General features: G+C 41.1%; 2 long non-coding RNA genes across 2 annotated transcripts in view; one reads left to right on the top strand and one right to left on the bottom strand.

Moving 5' to 3' along the window:
- LOC148124843 (uncharacterized) overlaps positions 1 to 20,624 on the bottom strand; it is a 139,007-nt gene that overhangs the window by 60,213 nt on the left and 58,170 nt on the right. Inside the window, exon 3 of the long non-coding RNA XR_015744972.1 lies at positions 2,298 to 2,425. This is a non-coding gene — a long non-coding RNA (uncharacterized LOC148124843). The remainder of the gene's footprint in view (positions 1 to 2,297; positions 2,426 to 20,624) is intronic.
- The window catches only part of LOC148124844 (uncharacterized), a 112,242-nt gene that overhangs the window by 39,112 nt on the left and 52,506 nt on the right, over positions 1 to 20,624 (top strand). The window lies entirely within an intron of this gene.

Genomic DNA, 20,624 nt, shown 5'->3' with positions numbered 1-20,624 from the left:
GAGCTTCTTGAGGGGAATTTTTGCTCCCCTAAATCTCTTCTGAGGCTTAGGAAGGCAAAAAATGGAGGGAAGGGCTGAGCCACTTTTTGCCTTCCTGGGCCTCAGCCAAGGAAAATCCTGGCACAACTGATCTATGTACAGCTGATTGTCAGGAGGGGAAAAAAGAAAGAAAGAAAGAAAGAAAGAAAGAAAGAAAGAAAGAAAGAAAGAAAGAAAGAAAGAAAGAAAGAAAGAAAGAAATACCTTAGGCGAACATCAGTCGGGCGGGGTGAGCGAGCATTGGGCAGGAGGTAACCGGGTCGGGGGCGTGGCTAGCCAAAACTTACTACCAGTTTGGTGACCCACACCAAATTCTTGCTACCGGTTTGCCTGATCCGGTGCGAACCAACTGAATGCCACCACTGCCTGGAACATTGTGACCATCATAAGTACGAGCCAGTTGCCAAACATCTGGATTTTGATCACATGACCATGGGGATGCTCCATGGGTCCTACGTGTGAAAATCATACATCATTTTTTTTCAGTGCCACTGTAACTTCAAATGGTCACTAAATAAACTGTTGCAAGTTGAGGTGTACTTGTAGAGATTCACCATGTAGAAAGCCAGTGTAATTAAGACATGGGAATCAAAAGACAGAACTGAGAAATCCACCCTTAGATATGGCTGTTCACTGGCTGATTTGGGGTTGATCAGTTCCTCTTAGCCCAAAGGTGCTGTTTTCCCTTTGAAGACATTTCATTTCTCATCCAAGAAGCTTCTTTAGCTCTGATTGAATGGTGGAGAAACTGTATGAAGCTTCTTGGATGAGAAGTGAAACGTCTTCAAGAAAAAACAAAGTCCAATTGCCTTTTGGGAAAAGGAGATTTGGGATAACCACAACCTGGATGACTGAGAATCTCCATAACTAAATCTCTCTTAGCCCAATCAATTTCACAGAGTTGTTATTGTTTGTGGGCAAAAAAAATTGATAGAAGCAATATTATATATGCTGCCTCCAACTCCAGAAGTCATAAATTGCATAAATTGCCCCGTTGACTTGCAACCAGTCATCAATGCATACAAATTGTGTATGATTACTTTTTCCCCCAGTGGTGGATTGCTTTTAAAGGAAAGATAATAGACTGTAATAAATTATATACCATACTTGATAATTAATATCTTAAATCTTTTAGGCTTAAGAATTACAGCTAGAGAAGGAACTCAAGTGTATTCGGCTTGCATTTTCAAACAAAAATATGAAGTGAAACATGGATATAATTTGAGTTTTGTGGGTTTTTTGAAGATATATGGTGATGCAGTTCTCCAGCTTAAAATGGCATACAGAATGATATGTAGAGGGGAAAACGTGTATAAAAACACACCTAGAAGGAAAAGTACTATTAGGACAATAGCCACTCATGAGAAACTGTATATTAGGGGAAAATGTATACAATGTATAATTAGGACGACAGAAAAAAACAGTTACTACCAACCTGCCTTCCATCAAGTTCCTGTATACTGCACCTGTTAAAAAGAGGGCTGTGAAAATATTTACAGATCCCTCACATCCCAGACATAAACTGTTTCAACTCCTTCCCTCAAAACGACACTATAGAGCACTGCACACCACAACAACTGGACACAAAGATAGTTTTTCCCCGAAAGCCGTCACTCTGCTAAACAAATAATTCCCTCAATATCGTCAAACTATTTACAAAGTCTGCACTACCATTACTGTTAATCTTCTCATCACTCCTTAACGCCCATCCCCTCCCACTTGTGACTGTATGACTCTAACTTTGTCGCTTGTATCCTTACGATTTATATTGACTATTTCCTAGCATGATTTGATTGCTTATGGTACCCTATGACTATTATTAAGTGTTGTACCTTATGATTCTTGACTCTTGATGAATGTATCTTTTCTTTTATGTATCCTGAGAGTATTTGCACCAAGACAAATTCCTTGTGTATCCAATCACACTTGGCCAATAAAGAATTCTATTCTATTCTATTCTATTCTATTCTATTCTATTCTATTCTATTCTATTCTATTCTATCCTATTCTATTCCATTCCATTCCATTCCATTCCATTCCATTCTATTCTACAAAAATGTACTTTATTAGGAAAAACACGCAGATGTTCAACTAAAAGCCATGCATAAAATTCATGTAAGTAAAAGTTTACCATAAAAAACTGAAAATGATAAATAAATGGAATACAGGAAGTCCTCAACTTACAACAGCTCACTTGGTGACTGTTCAAAGTTTCAAGATAACTGATAAAGGGGCTTATGACCAATTTTCATACTTACAACCATTGAGGCATCTTCATGGTCATGTGACCAAAATTTGGTTGATTGGCAACGGGTTCATATTTTATGATGGTTGCAGCATCCCCAGATCACGTGAACACCTTATGTGACCTTCAGACAAGCAAAATCTGTGGGGAAGACAGATTCACTTAATGACCGGGTTATTAATTTAACAACTGCAATGATTCACTTAACAACAGGGGCAAGAAAAGCCCTAAAATGGGGCAAAACTCACTTAACCAGCGTCTCACTTAGCAACAGATATGTTGGGTTCGATTATGGCCGTAAGTCTATCCGTAATCAATCAGAAAACTACAGGGGGAAATATTCATCCATATTTTATCACCATTTATTTCAAGGAATCTGGCGGGAACAGTAAATTGCTGTTCTGAACTTCTGAGAATTACTCAGTTTTATTTGTTTTATTTGTTTGCTGAAATTCGAGGGCAAGTTTGGTGTAGTGGTTAAAGCACCAGAATAGAAACTGGGAGATTGTGAGTTCTAGTCCCATTTTAGGCACTGTCATTGCCCTGTCGGAGTCTGAATCCGAGGAGGAAGACGAACAGCTGACAGGGAGTTAGAATGTGGCTCCCTTGGCTGTGGAGGAAACTGGGGAAGGACAAACTCTGGCTGGGCAGAGCAGGGAAGAGGTAGAACAAGGGAGAGGGAGTTCAGAGGAAGACCCAGGCCACCCCCTCTTCATCCTAGGGCACGCAAAGAGGAACGGAGAAGGGAGCAATGTGGGTTGTGTGGCTTACAGGGGAGGAAGGGGCCCTGATTCCCTTCATTAGCAACAGCTGGGAATGAAAGTTTAAAAGAAATGCATGCTGGGAGCAAAAGTGAATTTATCTTGTGTTGACTTTGGTTATTTGTGTTCCTGGCATCCTCCCAACCGTGTTGAGTTATTGCCATGCTTTCAGGTCTGGAATTCCTTCTCTTGCCCTGCTGGACTAATTACCTCATTTTGCCTTGATTGGACTTATAGTTAAAGTTTTTGTTGACCACATTTTGGACTTGGTTCTCTGCAGCCAAAGGCTGTTCCTGGGAGAGTTTTTCTCTAGCCAGGAGGTAACCAGGACATTGGGGGCAAAGTTGCAACTAATAAAGGGACTCCTACTGATTATCTCACTGTGTTGCCTTTGTGCCACGCCCCTTTGGGTCATCACAGGCACAAAACTAGCTGGATGACCTTGGCCCAGTCACTGACTCTCAGCTTTAGGAAAGAGGCAATGGCACTTATGAAATCTCACCAGAAAAACTACAAGGACTCGTCCAGTCAATCTGCAGGAGTTAAAAACTGACTCAAAGGTCCAACATTTACCTATTTATTACAGGAACTTACATATAGTTCCTTGAGAAGATGGGGGTTACCATTAAATCACAGTAACTTTTACTGTCCTTGCCTTTCACCAGGCAAAGATGCCACAAATCCTCAAACTTCTGGATTTACCTTTTGACTTACTCTATATAAATTATTTGACAGAAATAATTAAAACTTCAATTTTGGGGGGATTGGCACAGTGTGTAGGAAGTCAGATCTTTTGATGCCTTTAAAACAAAATCAGAAAGCTTAATATGATCCCATAAAGAAATATCTGCTTTCCAGCTTTATTCAGATCTTAATTTTGATAAGTTGCACGTAACATAAAAACAGGGAGATATTATTTTTTTCTTCATGAAAGTACTAATCTTTAAAATTCCTATATGGGTTACTCAAGAGCTGCTGACTGGAAAGATAAAATTGATTCTTTTTTTGATTTATTTCACTAAATGTGGCAGGACATATTTATTTCTACATCATTAATTATTGGCAGGATAACTCCAGAGAGAATAAAGTACTTCAGTATTTTTTGTTCCAAATGAAGACCTTTCGAATATTGCCCTGCCTTTTCACATTTTGAAAGTAAGATTAGCATAATAATTGCAATCCAAAAAAATTTCTTAATAGCCAGGCTTTGCCAAAACCTGCAATTAGCCATATGCAGTCCAAGGTACCTAGATTATCTGAGGTTTTTGTGGGGAAAAAGGCTTATTTATTTAGACATTAATACACAATTAATTAAATATGTTGGTTCTGGTGGGACTTTCAACAAAAGATTATTGGTTTAATTAATGAACATTGCAACAAAATAGTGAATCAGAGAACACTGGATTTACTGTGCTGCATCCTTAGACAGACTCTTTTCACAGCTAATCCATTCTGTCTCTTCCATATCCCATCCAGGTTTAATATTCATAACTTTTTAAGGGTATAGAGGGAAGAAGTTATTACATATACAGCAAACTAGATCCTCAGATCTAGATCCAGTTTCAGTATCATGTTTTAAGGTATGGAAATATGACATGATAGTCGTATTCCAATTTCTCAGGTGCTGCCACAAAGAAGAGGGAATCAAGCTATTTTCCAAAGCACCTAAAGGCAGAACAAGAAGCAATGGATGGAAACTAACCAAGGAGAGAAGCAACCTAGAACTAAGCAGACATTTCTTGACAGTGGGAACAGTTCATCAGTGGAACAAGTTGCCTCCAGAAGTTGTGAACGCTCCAACACTGAAAGCTTTAAAGAAGAGATTGGATAACCATTTGTTTGAAATGGTGTAGGGTTTCCTACCTAAGTAGTGGGTTGGACTAGAAGCCTCCCAAGGTCTCTTCCAACTCTGTTATTCTATATTCTAAGAGGAACTCAGGTACCCTGGAAAATTTTCAGAGAAGGGCATTAAGAATGATCAGCATGGAAAATTTAAGAACTTAAGAACACTAACCTTGAGAAAAGATTGGGAGAACAGATGTGACAGACCTTGTCAAAAAACGTATAGGGATCGATCTCAGTAGTGGGTTGGAAAGTGAAACCTTTACTCTGTTTTTTCCAGAATGAACGGCACTAAGGAATCATTTTAAATTACGGAAAAGCCAGAGCTGGTTGAGTGTTGGGAAAACTTCCTGACAGCGCAAGCAGTTTGAGAGTGGAACAAATGGTTTAGGAAGATGGTGACTTCTCCTCCACTTGATGCATTCTATAGAAAATTGATAGGCTTTGTTTGAAGATGGCTTCATTTGGATTTCTGCTTTGAACAGATGGTCTGAAGTTTATAACCTCAGTGGCCCCTTCTGAGTATATTCTATGCTTTTATAAGGAACAGGTTTCAAAATGACAGAACTATTTGAGCAAATCATATGACAATATATATTCTCTTGGCCGTTTCAAAGAAAACAGCCACTGTCCTTTCTGTTTGCAAGCTTTTTTTTGACTTCCAGAAACCAATACAGTTAATAAGAAAGGAGGTTAATGCATTCTGACAGTTTGATGGAATTGCTCTTTTTTTCCCCTCCTCTCTCTCTCTCTTCTTATGATGTAATTCATAAAAATGTCTTGCACCATTTATGCGGTCTTTTGTACTTTGCATTTAAGAATGAAAAAATAAGTTTCTTCAAAGAAACCCTGGCATATTTCTCGGGGAACCACTGAGTTGTCTGTGCCTCGTGCATCACGAATAGTAACCATTAACCTGTCGTGAACTTAAGGGAAATCTATGCAGCCTCAAAGAATGTCAGTGTGACTGATCAGAGCTTTGTGCACTGATCCTTTTAGGAAGAAATTTGATGGTGTGGTGGTGGCGCAGTGGTTAGAATGCAGTATTGAAGACTAACTCTGCTCACAGAGCCAGGAGTTCGATCCTGACTAGCTCAAGGTTGACTCAGCCTTCCATTCTTCTGAGGTCAGTAAAATGAGGACCCAAATTGTTGAGGAAAATATGCTGACTCTGTAAACCGTTTAGAGAAGGCTGTAAAGCACCGTAAAACACTATGAGCTCTAGCGCCGCAGTGGTTAGAGTGCAGTACTGCAGGCTACTTCTGCTGACTGCTGGTTGCCTGCAATTTGGGTGTTTGATTCTCACCAGGCTCAAGGTTGACTCAGCTCTCCAGCCTTCTGAGGTGGGTAAAATGAGGACCCAGATTGTTGGGGGAAATATGCTGACTCTGTAAACCACTTAGAGAAGGCTAAAAAGCACTATGAAGCAGTATGTAAGCAGTATGTAAATCTTATTGCTATTGCTAAAAACAAATCATGATGATGTATACTAATTATTTAAATATTAATAACTTGAGCATTACTATTATAAATAAAACAATGTTTTCAATAACTTTCCATATTTAAGACACATAACATCAGCCATTTTTACTGACCAAAGTAACTTTTTGGGATAGCTTGGACTGAGACAGAGTAATAAAGTCCTCTAGTGAACTTCCATGGATACGGATGTTTTTAAGCCTGGATTTACTCAGCTGTAGTACAATTTAAATTCTAGCTCTCTTTAAGATAAAGCGAACCATTGATTTTCTCCATTTTAGTCCCTCATCACCACTTTTCAATATCTCAATAATCTCTTAAGAGCTATGGTCAGGGGTATCTACAGGTTACAATAAAACAAATTTAAGATGGTAGCTGCGATGATATAATATTTGCCCATTTTTAAGGTGTATCATATATACTCCACTTTTTTTAAAGTGCTCTTTTAATTGCACAGTTATCATCTTGATTTAACCACACTTGTAGCTATTCCTGTATATGCATGTGGTGTAAAGTTTGGGCATATACAAAATGGCTTTATTTTGTTGAAGAATTTCTTTTTAACGATGCAGTATTCCATCATCTCATTTTCTCAGGGTTCAGAACATTTTAGAAGGCAGAATATCTCTTCTGGATTCTTGATCTTTTTTTGCAATACATAATTGGATTATTTTGATCTGAAGTTTAGACCCTTATCTAACGTGGTGACCAAACTTTTCCACTAATGGTTTAAATCTCCAACTATCTTCTCATATCAATAGCTCACAATTTCTTCTCTGTGCTCCTCTACCTGTTCTCTCTTTTTCTTAAGTAGTCTTAACAAAGAAAATGGGTTTGACCAGTTAGGACAATAACATTAGGCAACTGGACATGAACATAAAAGTAAATTGGTTTCCTAATTAGGTTAGCCCCAAAGTAAACAACCTGAGGCAAGAGAGCTTAATGCAGCTCCCTAAAATTGTTAATGCTAATTTGCTAGAAGGAGAAAGGTTGCATTAAGTAAGAAATAGACCTGTTATTTATGTTTGTTTACCTTATAATTTCTTTGTTAATTGAATTATTTTAATTTTAATGAAGTTTGAATTAAGTCTTTGGTCTGGCCCCATTCAATTCTTTGCTCGAATCCTCCCAGTCTTTGGAATATACTGTAGCTTATAGCATACAAAGGCCAATGGTGACGTTTAAGTCAAGTAAGGTCATCTGCTCCTTAGATAGCCACTTCTAGAAGCAAGAGAGAAGAACAGAGCATAATTAGGATTGCTTTAGCACAAATGAGCCTAAATTTTGATTGAATCAGTCTCATAATAACTTCTGAACCAACTGTTTAATTCCTAACATCTTTAAGGGATAGGCTGTGAGTTGAGATGACACCATTATGGATGTTATGACACCATATAGCAATAGCAATAGCACTTAGTTTATTATTACCTTTATTGTCAGAGTACAACATGTGTATAATGAGATTGGCTTATATACCACTTCACAGTGCTTTACAGCTCTCTCTAAGCAGTTTACAGAGTCAGCATATTGCCCTCAACAATTTGGGTCCTCCACTTCAGAAGGATGGAAGGCTGAGTCAACCTTGAGCCTGGTGCGATTCGATCTGCCAAACTGCAGGCAGCTGGCTGTCAGCAGAAGTAGTTTGCAGTACTGCTCTCTAACCACTGCACCACCAAGGTTATATCCATATAACACCATTATGGATATTGAGGGGCTGTCACAAAGATGGGGGGGGCAAACTATTTACCAAAGCACCTGAAGGCAAGACAAGAAGCAATGGAAAGAAACTAATCAAGGAGAGAACCAACCTAGAACTAAGGAGAAATTTCTTGACAGTGAGAACAATTAACCAGGGGAACAACTTGCCTCCAGAAGTTGTGGGTGCTTCATCACTGGAGGTTTTAAGAAGAGACTTGTTTGGAATAGTATAGGGCCATGATGGCGAACCTATGGCACAGACGCCACAGGTGGCACGCAGAGCCATTTGTGCCGGCACGCAAGCCGCAGGCAAATTTACCTCACTGCGCATGTGCGCACCTCACAGCTGATTTTCAGTCCATTTTGGCCTCCCAGAGGTTGAGGAAAGCCTGCAGCTTTTGCAGTCTGAAAAATGGGCCCATTTCATCACTTCCTGTACTTCCGGAAATACCGGAAGTGACGAAACGGGCCCATTTTTCAGACTGCAGAGGCTTTCCTCAAGCCTCTAGGAGGCTGAAAAAGGCCTCAAATGGGCCGAAAATCAGCTGTGAGGTGCAATGTAGATAAGGGGGTGGCAGAGGGGTTGCATGCACATATGTAGGGGGCATGGGGGGCACACACATTGCCTTCTGGGTGCTGGCCCCAAAAAGTTAGCCACCACTGGAAATAGGGTCTTCTCCTGCTTGAGCTGGACTAGGTGACCTCCTAAGTCCCGTACAACTCTGTTATTCTATGTTCTAACTCACAGCCTATCCCTTAAATGCATTTCTAACATTTCTGCTTGAGGAAAACTTGAAGTTCATTGGTAGAAAACAAGGAAACTATCCATGCTGATTCTGTCTTACATGGCCCTTCTAGATCCCGCCCAATTCTCGACCCCCAGGGTGCATTTTATATGCCCAGTTCAACAACCTGGGCTGATTGTTAAGCATCTCCTAAGTAGCACAAAGCATGATGTGATGTCCCAAAAAATTAAACCAAAGGCAAATTAAATAGCACTCATCTGTGCTTAATTATCAGACACTTGCAGGTAATTTTAACAAATTAGATATTTAAGTTGCTCAGAAAGCAGTAAATTAATGCATACAGCATGATTTGCCATAGTTTGGTCTATTAATCTTACTTTCCGTTTTCTTAATTACACTTCTTCGATGTTATCTGTTGCTTGTGAGCTATGGAGGCACTTTTTCCAGCAGAGATAAAATGATGATAGTAATATGCCCGTGGGACGGTACTTTAAAATGACCTAATCTGAAAGCATATGAAGCTCAGCATTAAAAAGAATCCAGAACGTACAGAGAAATTTGCAGTGAACTAGCAGAAATGAGATGGTAACCTAAAAGGAAAGAGATGGGTGCTTTAAAAGGGGCACAAGGACAAGTGATGGTCTGTCAACCATCAAACTGGAACATGCTTTAAAAGGAAAGACCACAATTTCTGCCCCATTGTTTCAGCAACTATTCCAAGCGTGTATCTCCGGAAAATGGTGTGCCTAGCACCTTACTGCATGACTTAGGACCAGCTTTTTAAGAGCAGAAATAAAAGGAAAAGTGTAGTCACTAGTCTTGCATTCTTCTGATGGCTTCTAATGGCTGTTCCCGGAATTTCCAGCCAAATATACACCGGCTCATCTTCCAAATAGCTAATGAAGTCAAATGACAGCTCTAAATTAGACATGAGTGACTTTCTTGTGGCGGATGGCTGTCCTTAATGCTTCTGTCTGGTTTTAGGAGCCACAGGAGGTAGAGTGATGCAAAGGAGATGGAGGTCTCGTTCCAAAAATACCCATTGGTTAGATGCTTTTTTTTCTTTTTCCTGATATTCAGAGGGGTCTTGAAATTGGAAGCACACAAGTTAAACTTATATTCACTTTTATCAGCAGTTTACCGAGAGAAGTTCTCCGTAGTTTATTCCTAAATTGTCCTAAAAGTAAATACCAGGACTTCTCAGCTTGCAACCCTCACAGAGCGCAAAATTTCTGTTCTTAAGTGAGACAATTGTTAAGTGAATTTTGCCTCATGCTACAACCTTACTTGGCACTGTTGCTAACTAAATTGCTGTAGTTGTTAAGTTAGTAACACAGTTGTTAAACAAATGGGCTTCCTCACTGACTTTGCTTGTCAGAAAGTCACAAAATGGGATCATGGGATCCCCTGGGACCCAGCAACCATCATATATGTGTGTGTGTGTGTGTGTGTGTGTGTGCATACACACACACACACACATATGAGATCGTGGAGATGTTGCAACAGTTGTAAGTGAAAAATGGCCATAAGTCACTTTTTTCAGTGCCACTGTAATTTTGAGCAGTCACCAAAGGAACTGTTGTAACTTGAGGACTACCTGTATGCTTTTCCTTGTATGCCTCCCTGAATTGTACACAATGGTTGCAATGACAGAGCAAGGATTACAATCCAAAAAGGGGGAAGAAAGGCTTTTTAATTTTACGAATGCAAAATATTTAAAGTAGCATCCATTTGATCAATGGTTTATTGCAAGACTTAAGGTGAACTCCCACAAAGTCAAGGATACTACAGACATCTTCTTGGAAGGATGTACATGTGGACCTCTGCTTACAACGCTTCCTTTAGTGATTGTGTTGTGGCCCGCCAGCGGCCAGCAGAGCTGGCGGCAGACTCGGACAGTGAGGAGGTTGAAGAGGAACATGGGCCAGTCGTGGAGTCTGGGGAAGGCTCGGATGAGGGCTCTGCGTCAGAGGCAGAGATGGGGCCAGGGCTGTCTGACAGTTATCAGCTGCCTTCAGAGTCGGAGATCAGTGGGGCAGAAGAACAGCTGGAACCTGTTCCCAGTGTGCGCATGCACAGAGCTGCCAGAAGAAGGGAACAGTTAAGGAACAAGGATCGATTCGGGAGTAAAGGCTCAGGTGGATAGTGAATGGTCCCTCCCAAAGGGAATAAAGAGGAGCGAAAGGGGAGTGGTGTTTGCAGGAGATTAATTAATTCAATTCATTAGAGCGAAGGTCTGTTCCTGACTTCTTTTGCCAAGTAATTGCTGCTACAGCATGGTGTTTGGAAGATATCGGCCTGGCAACACTCCAAGCCTGATAAAGATCTGTAGTTGTGAAATCTCATGAAAGACTGTTTGCCGGGACTTTACTGGAGAGGAATTCCCTTTAACCTAAATAAAAGGGGTTTTATTGGGATGAGGAGTCTGTTTCATGCTTTTGGGAAGGTCTAGGTCAGAACAGATTGTTCAAAGTTACAGTGGCACTGAGAAAAAAGTAATTGATGACCATGTTTCACATTTACAAACGCTTGCAGCATCCCTGTGGTCACGTGATCAACATTCAGCTGCTTGGCAACTGGCATGTACTTAGAACGGTCCTAAGTACATGCCAGTTGCCAAGTCCCAGGGTCACGTGATCCCCTTTTGTGACCTTCTGACCGGCAAAGTCAATAAGGGAAGCCAGATTCACTTAACAACTGTGTTACCAACTTAACAACTGCAGAGATTCACTTAACAAATGTGGGAAGGAACATCATAAAAACAGCAAAACTCACTTAACAAATTCTCACTGAACAACAAAAAATTTGGGCTCAATCGTGGTCACAAGTCAAGGATTATCTATAATAGGAAACAACCAGTGGTGGGATTCCAAAAATTTTGCTACTCGTACTTGGTGGGCATGGTTTGGTGGACGCAGCAGGGAAGGATACTGTAAAATCCCCATTCCCTCCCCAGCCCACTAACCTGCTTTCCAGCTCTGTTCTCCTGTGGAGGGCAACCAAAGAAGACCCAGCCAATCAGCTGGGACTCAAAGGGAGGCAGAGAAGAGATGGGGTTGGCGGGACCAGTCAGAGGTGGGATTTGCTGGTTCTCCAAACTATTCAAAATTTCTGCTACTGGTTCTCCAGAACTGGTCAGAACCTGAATACCACCTTTGCAAACAACATCACTGAGAGCTTTAATTTTGTAGGGTTCATTCTATTGAAACCCGAATACACAGCCCCAGGAGCAACGAGAATGGCAGCAACATTTTACAAATGGAGGACTAGTTTGAAGGATAGCTGGTGCCTTGATAAAGCAATACCAACCGCTACCTATCACCCGTCAAAACAACGTCAAAAAGCTCATGCATCAGAAGAACTGGAAGAGAAAACAAAGAAAAAAATTATTTTGTTTTTCCGTCACAATTTCTTTCTAGCTGAACCAGGCAGGGAGCAGAAGAAGCATATTTCAGTATGACTTTGGTGTCTCTCATCGAGCTACACTTCCTGAATGTGCTGTCACAATGACAAATTTTGCCCAGGTTTTAGCTACACGAATTCTAATCTGCAAGCCAGTCGTCGTACTTCTTTGGAGTGGAAGAACAAGTCAAATGTTTAAGCTTTCGAAGCCCGTATGCTTCTTCACCTGAATATGTTTGCCTTCATTTGGTAAGGCTAGAACTACACCGGAGCTCTCAAATCTCTCTCTTTTCAAATTGTATTAACAAATTTGCATTAAAGATACCGGCAATTTTCTGTTCCAAAAAAGAACAGCCTGCTCTGCTTTGAAACTCGATGTTAGCACAGACTAGCTCGATACCCTTGCTTCGCTGTGAAACTATGTGGTTGAGCTTAGTTCTGGGGGAGGAAAATAAGGGGGGAAAACTATGCCTCTGCCTACCAGCATCCATCAGTATTCATCTGGCTAGCGTCCTGTCAGTGTGTGAGAGAGTTGAGGGCTGTTTGGAAACTGAAGCAGTATTTGCCGTGTGAGCAAGAAGGAGACAGCGAGGAGCCTGGGCATGGCTTAGCTCAACTGTTCTGAACTAAAGCTGCTTGGTGCTGTGAAACTAAAACTGAAACTCCTCTCCTCTGCTTGTGTTTTTCATTTGGAACATATTTCTTTTCAGGTGGGGAGTGGAAGTAGAACTCCTTAGCATCAGAGCGTGTTAATAATAATATATGAAACACTAATGCTCCGATGGTCATTTTGAAAAATCCTTTCTTAGTGAGCACCTAGAAGCCAAGAGGAACATACGTGCCCAATTTCAAGTTTGTAGGCTTTATGGTTCTGGAGATTTTGTGATGATGCTTGAGTGGTATTTCGCTTTTATGTATATATAGATAACCAAACCAATGTTCCAGAGAGATGACCTCAGGTGGTACTAGATGTGAGGACATTCAACATCTGCAATAACAACAATTGTTGTCTTGTGACATGACCACAGTTCAAGTTTAGGCATACTAAGTAACAGTGGATTCCAAAGGGCTTACCGTTGAGTAAGTGGATGTAGGATTGTCATGTAAGTCTGTGCTTCCTTGGAACAAGGTTTGGGTCAGAACAAGGGGCTACCTGTAGTCCTTGCTTAGTGTCCACTGGTGCTTGAGGGACTAGAGGTAATCCTTGCTTAATGACCCATTTGTTCAGTGACCAAAGTTACTCCTGAATGAGGAGGAGACTTATGACCGATCCTCATAGTTGTGGCCATCACAGTGTCTTTACAATCACATGATTGCAATTTAGGCACTTGGCAACTGGCTCACAATTATGACATCACAGTCTCCTGTGATCACACGACTGCCATTTGTAATCTTTACTGCGGGCATCCAACAAGCAAAAGCAATGGGGAAACCAGAAGGAAGTCGCAAAAGGTGGTCACAGAATCCTGTGTTTATGATCGTGACAGCAGTGTTGGTCCCAAAGCGAGGACTTCCTGTATTGATCCTGATTCCACACAGAAGAATTGCATGTCCCATGTAAGAATTGCACGCTCTTTTCTCGAAGCTGCTAGCCAAGTATGATGGTGTGAAGGAATAGATAAGGTTCATAAGCAAGATAGCGCTATTGTTTAGAAAGAAAACTGCCTTCCAGCCTGCGTCAATTCCTGATGTGTAGAAATCAATTGCTTTTCCACATATCGGTTTTAATTTTAAAAAGAAGAGAAACAGACAATACATTTTTTTCTCTCCCAAAGAGGAGACAGATGGTTCATATTTACAGAAATAATATAACCCATTTAAGCATAAAGATTTCATTTAAAAAAACAAAAACTCTGGGGTCCCTTGAGGTTTAGCTTCTTTCTTTTGTCTATTCTTTGAGACTGAAATGTGCAAGGCGTGCTAGGGGTATATTGCTGCTTCCTCACTAAGGTGCAGATAATGTCAAGAAAATAAATGAAGCCCACTGCTCTCTGATTGAAAGCAAATACTTCAGGGCACTTTTGGTGGTCCTTTGGGTGGGAGTTAATTTTAAAATGCTTAGTAAAAGAGTAAACAAGTTAGAATGTGCAAAAGGAAGATAAAGCAGCCAAAAAAAAACCCCAGAATCTGAAACAAGGGATCCAAGGCAACCAACGGAATTATCTAAGAAGTTGCAAAGTTTACCTTTTTTTTTTTTTTTTACATTTGATTTGATTTGTCAATCACTTACAAGATACAGGTATAAGAATAAATATAGTTTTGAATACATGAGATAGATACTTATAAGCAAAATAACAAGAAACAATAGGACAGGGACGGTAGGCACGATTGGTGCGCTTATGCACGCCCCCTACAGGCTTCTTAGGAAAGGGGTGAGGTCAATAGTAGACAGTCTAAGGTTAAAGTTTTTGGGGAAGAAACCAGAGAGTCAGTCAGAGTATTCCAGACATTAACCACTCTGTTGCTGAAGTCATATTTTCTGCAGTCAAGTTTGGTGATGTTAACCTTGAGTTTGTACCTATTGTTCGCTCTTGTGTTGTTATGGTTGAAGCTGAAGTATTCATTTGCAGGTAGGACATTGCAATATATGATTTTATATACTATATTTAGATCAGACCGGAGGCGGCGTAGTTCTAGGCTGCAAACACCTCGAGCCACATCAAATTCTGCGAGACTCCGCTCATCTTGAACTGGCGCCACATTGGCTAATTTAGCCAACTGATTGGTATCGATTGTGAATATGGTAAATTAGATGCAGGAGATGTGATCAGCACTCGCAAGCCAAAATGTCTTGACTTCAGCATCCCTTCGCCACGACGGTAGGTAAATTAATAATCATTATTAGCATTACCCTATAATGAAAAGCCAATGTTTGCTTGATAAGTCATTAGAGAAGTTGATATCTCCCTGTGTTTTCTGCTGAAAAGTTTGCCTTTTTTAGAAGTTTCATAACTTGTCCCCGACGGTTAGGTTTCCCAGGATGCTCAAGAGGAGAGGGACAAAGGAAAATCAGGCAAAGGAAGGAACAGAAGCTACAAGAAAGGAAGGCAAATCAAATAAGCCCCTCAATCTATCCAGAGAAATCCAAGGGCAGAAGGAAGAACATCCCTGATGCCTTCTTTCATCAATCAGTTTTCATCCAGTTTTGATTTTTACAGATACTGGAAGTTTTAAAAATTGTAATCAAGCATCTTTAAAAGGAAGCAGTGGGGTGAAGGATGATTATGCCTGACTAGCTAACAACTGGACTTCAACTAGAATATAACCAGTTTGATCTGCATTGATCTATTGAAAAGATGGACAATCTTTACTGTCTGGAGTGAAGCCTTTTGGGTATAGAGAGAGAAACACTACAGTAGGTAGAGTGAGGTCCAAAGTGACATGACACAGACAAGGATTGAGCCAGCATTTCCTATTCTCCTCTGGTTTTACAACAGAATAATAGAGTTGGAAGGGATTTTGGAGGTCTTCTAATCCAATGTCCTGCTCAGGCAGGAGGTTCTACACCATTTCAGACAAATGGCTGTCCAATCTCTTTTTAAAAACCTCCAGTGATGTGGCCCTCACATCTTCTAGAGCAGTGGTCCCCAACCTTTTTTGTGCCACGGCCCGGTACCAGCATCACAAAATGATCCGCGGCCCGGTACCGGCATCAGCACGCATGACAAGGCAAGGCGAGCCGAGCGACTGGCCAGCCAGCCATCCCCCACTTCTCCCCGCCACCTTCAACTCCTCCTTTGTACCTTTGTCGATGGGCTTCGCTTCAGGACGGCTTCAGGACGGTCACTCAGCTCACCTTGCCTTGGGTGCTGAAAGAATCCTCGCGCCTTAGTTTTGTTCGAAGCCCCCCCCCTTCGATGAAACTAAGGCGCGAGGATTCCTTCAGGACCCAAACGCCGCTTTCCAACTGGAAAAGCTCACCCAGAAGCACTTTCTTGTCAAACAAGATGGCGGCGCCTAGCAAACCGGCAGCCCGATAGGAAATGTTCCACGGACCGGTACCGGTCCGTGGCCCGGTGGTTGGGGACCCCTGTTCTAGAGGCAAGCCATTCCGCCAGTTAATTTTTCTCACTATCAGGAAACTTCTTCTTAGTTCTAGATTGGTTCTCTCCTTGATAGCTTCCAACTCTTGCTTCTTGTTCTATCTTCAAGTTGACTTCCTCTTCTTCAGATAGAACTGAAATACGTCTAACACCTAAAGGAGGGGGCATTCTTTTCAGATAATATTAACGGGGGATATTTTCCAAAGAGTTTTTGAACGTGTGCATATAACCTCATGAGTTTGTCTTTTAGTGTTGGCATCTGACCTGGGATAAGGATGGGAGGGTTGGTTTCCAATTTCAATCCCTGTGGGCCTTGTCAGATGGTTTATTTTAATTATTTTTACGCCAGTTCATTATTGATAGTCATTTGTCAGGGTGATTGTGCTTTGAAAAATGGGTTAGAAGTCCTGAAAGAAATAAATTTGTCTCTTTGTCTGGCAGCTAGTATGTAGAAGCAGTCAATTTCTGACAATACTTGATGTGCAGCAGTCAGTGTTTGACATTGACTTGTAGGAGTCAATGTTTGACAATATTAGAGAATAGGCATGTTGAAACTATCAATTTTGGACAATTTCTTGGTCATCACTGTGAATGTTTCCCAGGAATTGACAGCTGACAGTCATTGCCAGGAAGCAAAAAACATACAACATTTGATAGCATCTCAGAAATGGCAGAGGGCTGGAGTGGAGTAATCCCCATCTATAATGTGTGTGTGTGTGTGTGTGTGTGTGTGTTTGTGGGTGTTCAATATCATACAAAAAAAAAAGCAATCTAATCGTCACAATAAACAACTAAGTCTAAGGAGTATCAAGAACAAATGATAGCCGCACAGCAAAGCAAGAATTTTAAAAAAGCAAAACAAAACCCAGGAAGAAATGGGGGTAGGGAATATTTACTGAGATCTTGTCACTAAACCATAGAGGCAAATTTATTCACTATTGTTTTCAGTATGAACAGACCTATGGGGCCCATTCTGACTAGCACACTCTTGGGACACACCAAAACAAAAAGGTCTTAATTTATTCAATGCTGAATACAGATAATCAAGGTTAAAAACACATAGAAATACATGAGATTGCTAAGGTGGGAATATCTACCTTTCATTGTGTTAAGGTCTTGGGAATTAAGAGCTGACCAGCAGTGAAGCTGATGCAATATAGGCTGATGCAATAAGAATGAATCTGCATAGCATGAGTATTTCCCTTTAAGATTGGGGATGGGTTCTACCCCTTTAAGAAGTGTTTATATAGAGTCAGCCATTAGAAGACGTGTCTTCTTTCCTTGTGTCCAGTATTCATTGCAGAGTTCTCTGTGTAGAGAAGAGGAAAGATTGCTTGTAAGATATCTTGCCTACCACGTATATGTCTGTATATAACTGTTGTACATAACTACTGTTAAATGTCTAAGTCTGGGTGTGCTGTGTTTTGCTCCTGTGTTGTCTCATAATGGTAGTCATGCTGCAAACGCTCTGACACATTGTATCTTTCTAACTTCTGCCAATTGCAACACCGGGGCCAGAAGCACTTCAAGGGGGTGTTATTGTAGGTGGGAAAGGTGACAGAGAGGCACAAGTCAAGGGTCCCACCAGACGGTACAGTTCAATTAATAAGACCTGGAGCACACTCCCTGTCTGATCTTATGGGACAAAAACATTTGAAGCAAGATGGTTCCATCGATAAAAAGCTTCTATAGGAGGAGAGGCAGAGCCTGGAGGTGGAGTCAAGAGAGGAATCAGTTTGGAATCGTTACATGATCACAAATGATCCAAATCCAGCCTTACCTGAATTCCCTTGACATTTTAATGCTGACCTTACTCTTTGTTTATGGGCTTGAGCAATAAATCTTCTTAACTGGCGCTTACTGTAATTTGTGGTCCTGATTCTTTGCACCTGACATCTTCTGAGTCGACATTCGTTGATCATCTGTTATTGTGGGGTAGGGGTTTTTTTTGCAGGATCATTTATCCCAAAATACACCAAAGGAAAGATTTATGCACATACGCACATAGGCTTCTCCATTCTTACTATCCTGTATTTTATTGTTTTAATTAGGACTTTCTTGTATATTTTAACACTCCTGAGTAATCCCAGGAATACATACAGGAGCATCCCCAGCATAATTTTATTCAATTTAAACACAAAGGAATTTCTTCAACCTCTAGCTTAACATTTGAGTAAATTGCTTTGCACTCAGCCACCAAACATGATAGGCAGACTCTGCTCTCTAAAACTGATGGTTTCGAGCGTTTAAAAAATATCGGCCTCTTCAAAATTAGATTAATGTGGCCAAATTAATAAAGACACTGAAGGGGGGGGGAAGAGAAGGGAATTGAAATTAAAGAACAACGTCGCCTCTCCAACGGACATTTTAGCATGATGTTTAACATTGCAAAGATTAAAAAGAATCCATCCGCATCATTAATGTGATAGACCATCAAAGTAACTCTGAGTTTGATCAGCTTCAAGATTTGCAATGAAGCAGAAGGGCACAATGAGAGAAAAGGTTTCTTTCCCTTCTTTAGTTTTCAACTTGGAGTACTGCTTTAAATATTTAAGAAGAAAACTGGGGTTGGGTCAGCTCTAGGTTAGTTCCTGCATACATATGGATGGTGAGATTTTCCTTTATTTCCATTTATCTTTCACGTGGCAGGTGAATATGTGAAATAGCAATAGCACTTAGACTTATATACCATTTTACAGTGCTTTACAGCCCTCTCTAAGCGGTTTATAGAATCAGCTTATTAGCCCAACAATGAACAGAGCTAGCCTGCAATACGGCATTCTGTGCCACGATAGAGGGAGGGAGGGAGGGAGGGAGGGAGGGAGGGAGGGAAGGAAGGAAGGAAGGAAGGAAGGAAGGAAGGAAGGAAGGAAGGGCAATAGACCTTAGACTTATATACCACTTTACACTGCTTTACAGCCCTCTCTAAGCGGTTTACAGAATCAGCTTATTATTGCCCAACAATGAACAGAGCTAGCCTGCAATCGGCATTCTAACCACTGTGCCACGATAGAGGGAGGGAGGGAGGGAGGGAAGGAAGGAAGGAAGGAAGGAAGGAAGGGCAATAGACCTTAGACTTATATACCACTTTACACTGCTTTACAGCCCTCTCTAAGCGGTTTACAGAACCAGCTTATTATTGCCCAACAATGAACAGAGCTAGCCTGCAATACGGCATTCTAAACACTGTGCCACGATAGAGGGAGGGAGGGAGGGAGGGAGGGAGGGAGGGAGGGAGGGAGGGAAGGAAGGAAGGAAGGAAGGAAGGAAGGAAGGAAGGAAGGAAGGGCAATAGCCCTTAGACTTATATACCACTTTACACTGCTTTATAGCCCTCTCTAAAGGGTTTACAGGATCAGCATATTGCCCCCAACAATCTGGGTCCTCATTTTACCCATCTCGGAAGGATGGAAGGCTGAGTCAACCTTGAGCCTGGTGAGATTGTCACAAATGGACATCCGTGGACACTGGTTATACCAGGGGTTTCCAAACTTAAGACTTGTGGACTGCAACTCCCAGAATTCTCCAACCAGCTCTACAAGTCTTAAAGTTGCCAAGTTTGGAGACCTCTGAGTTATACACTGAAGTAGCCTGTGGGACTCACTGGATTTGGTGGAGGAAGGGGGAGAATGGTTCTACTGGGTAGATGCAAATTTGATTTAGATCCACAAGCCGAGATATTGTCACATACTTTTAAAAAAAATCAGTGGAGAGGCTATTCTGTTCCATTTCTTCTCTTCCTGGGGAAAGGAAAGACACCAGTCATATCAACTTGTTTAAAAGTTGGAAGAAGAGAGAGAGAGAGTATCATTGGAACTGAGCAGGGGAAAAAAAACCAGGAATAAGTCTTCTAGAAGTCATATTGCCAAAAAAATCTCTCCAGACAAGAACAGGGCAGCTGCTGATACATTACACTTTGGTAGCTTCTCATTAAAGTCTATTTTTGTTCAATAAACGTCAACTTTGAAGTGAGTAATGAAGTAGCTCTGGAAGGCCGGATTCTTCCTTGCTTTGTGTCCATTTATCCTTCCTGTAGAGAGTCTGAACTGTTTCTTAGAATGGAGAAGACCTTTGCTGGCTGGGTGATCCGTGCATCGTGGCACATGATAAACTCACATACCTCATGGAAATTAGAGTTGATGTTACATATGCTATGACTGGGTTTTGTAATGGGGTTGTTGGAATACAGCAGAGATAGTTTAGATCATCTAGCTTGTTTTCAAGAGCCCTCTGTTTGTAAATAAGGTATGTGCGAATGAACCACTAGGCTGTGGTCCAGTGGTGGAATTCAAAAATTTTTACTACCAGTTCTGTGGCCGTGGCTTGGTGGGTGTGGTTTGGTGGGCGTGGCAGGGGAAGGATACTGCAA

Source organism: Pseudonaja textilis, chromosome 11, assembly GCF_049901715.1.
Source record: "Pseudonaja textilis isolate UNSWEBS1 chromosome 11, rPseTex1.2, whole genome shotgun sequence".
Taxonomy (NCBI): domain Eukaryota; kingdom Metazoa; phylum Chordata; class Lepidosauria; order Squamata; family Elapidae; genus Pseudonaja; species Pseudonaja textilis.
The sequence above is the reverse complement of the archived record's forward strand: the minus strand, read 5'-3'. Positions and strand labels throughout refer to the sequence as shown.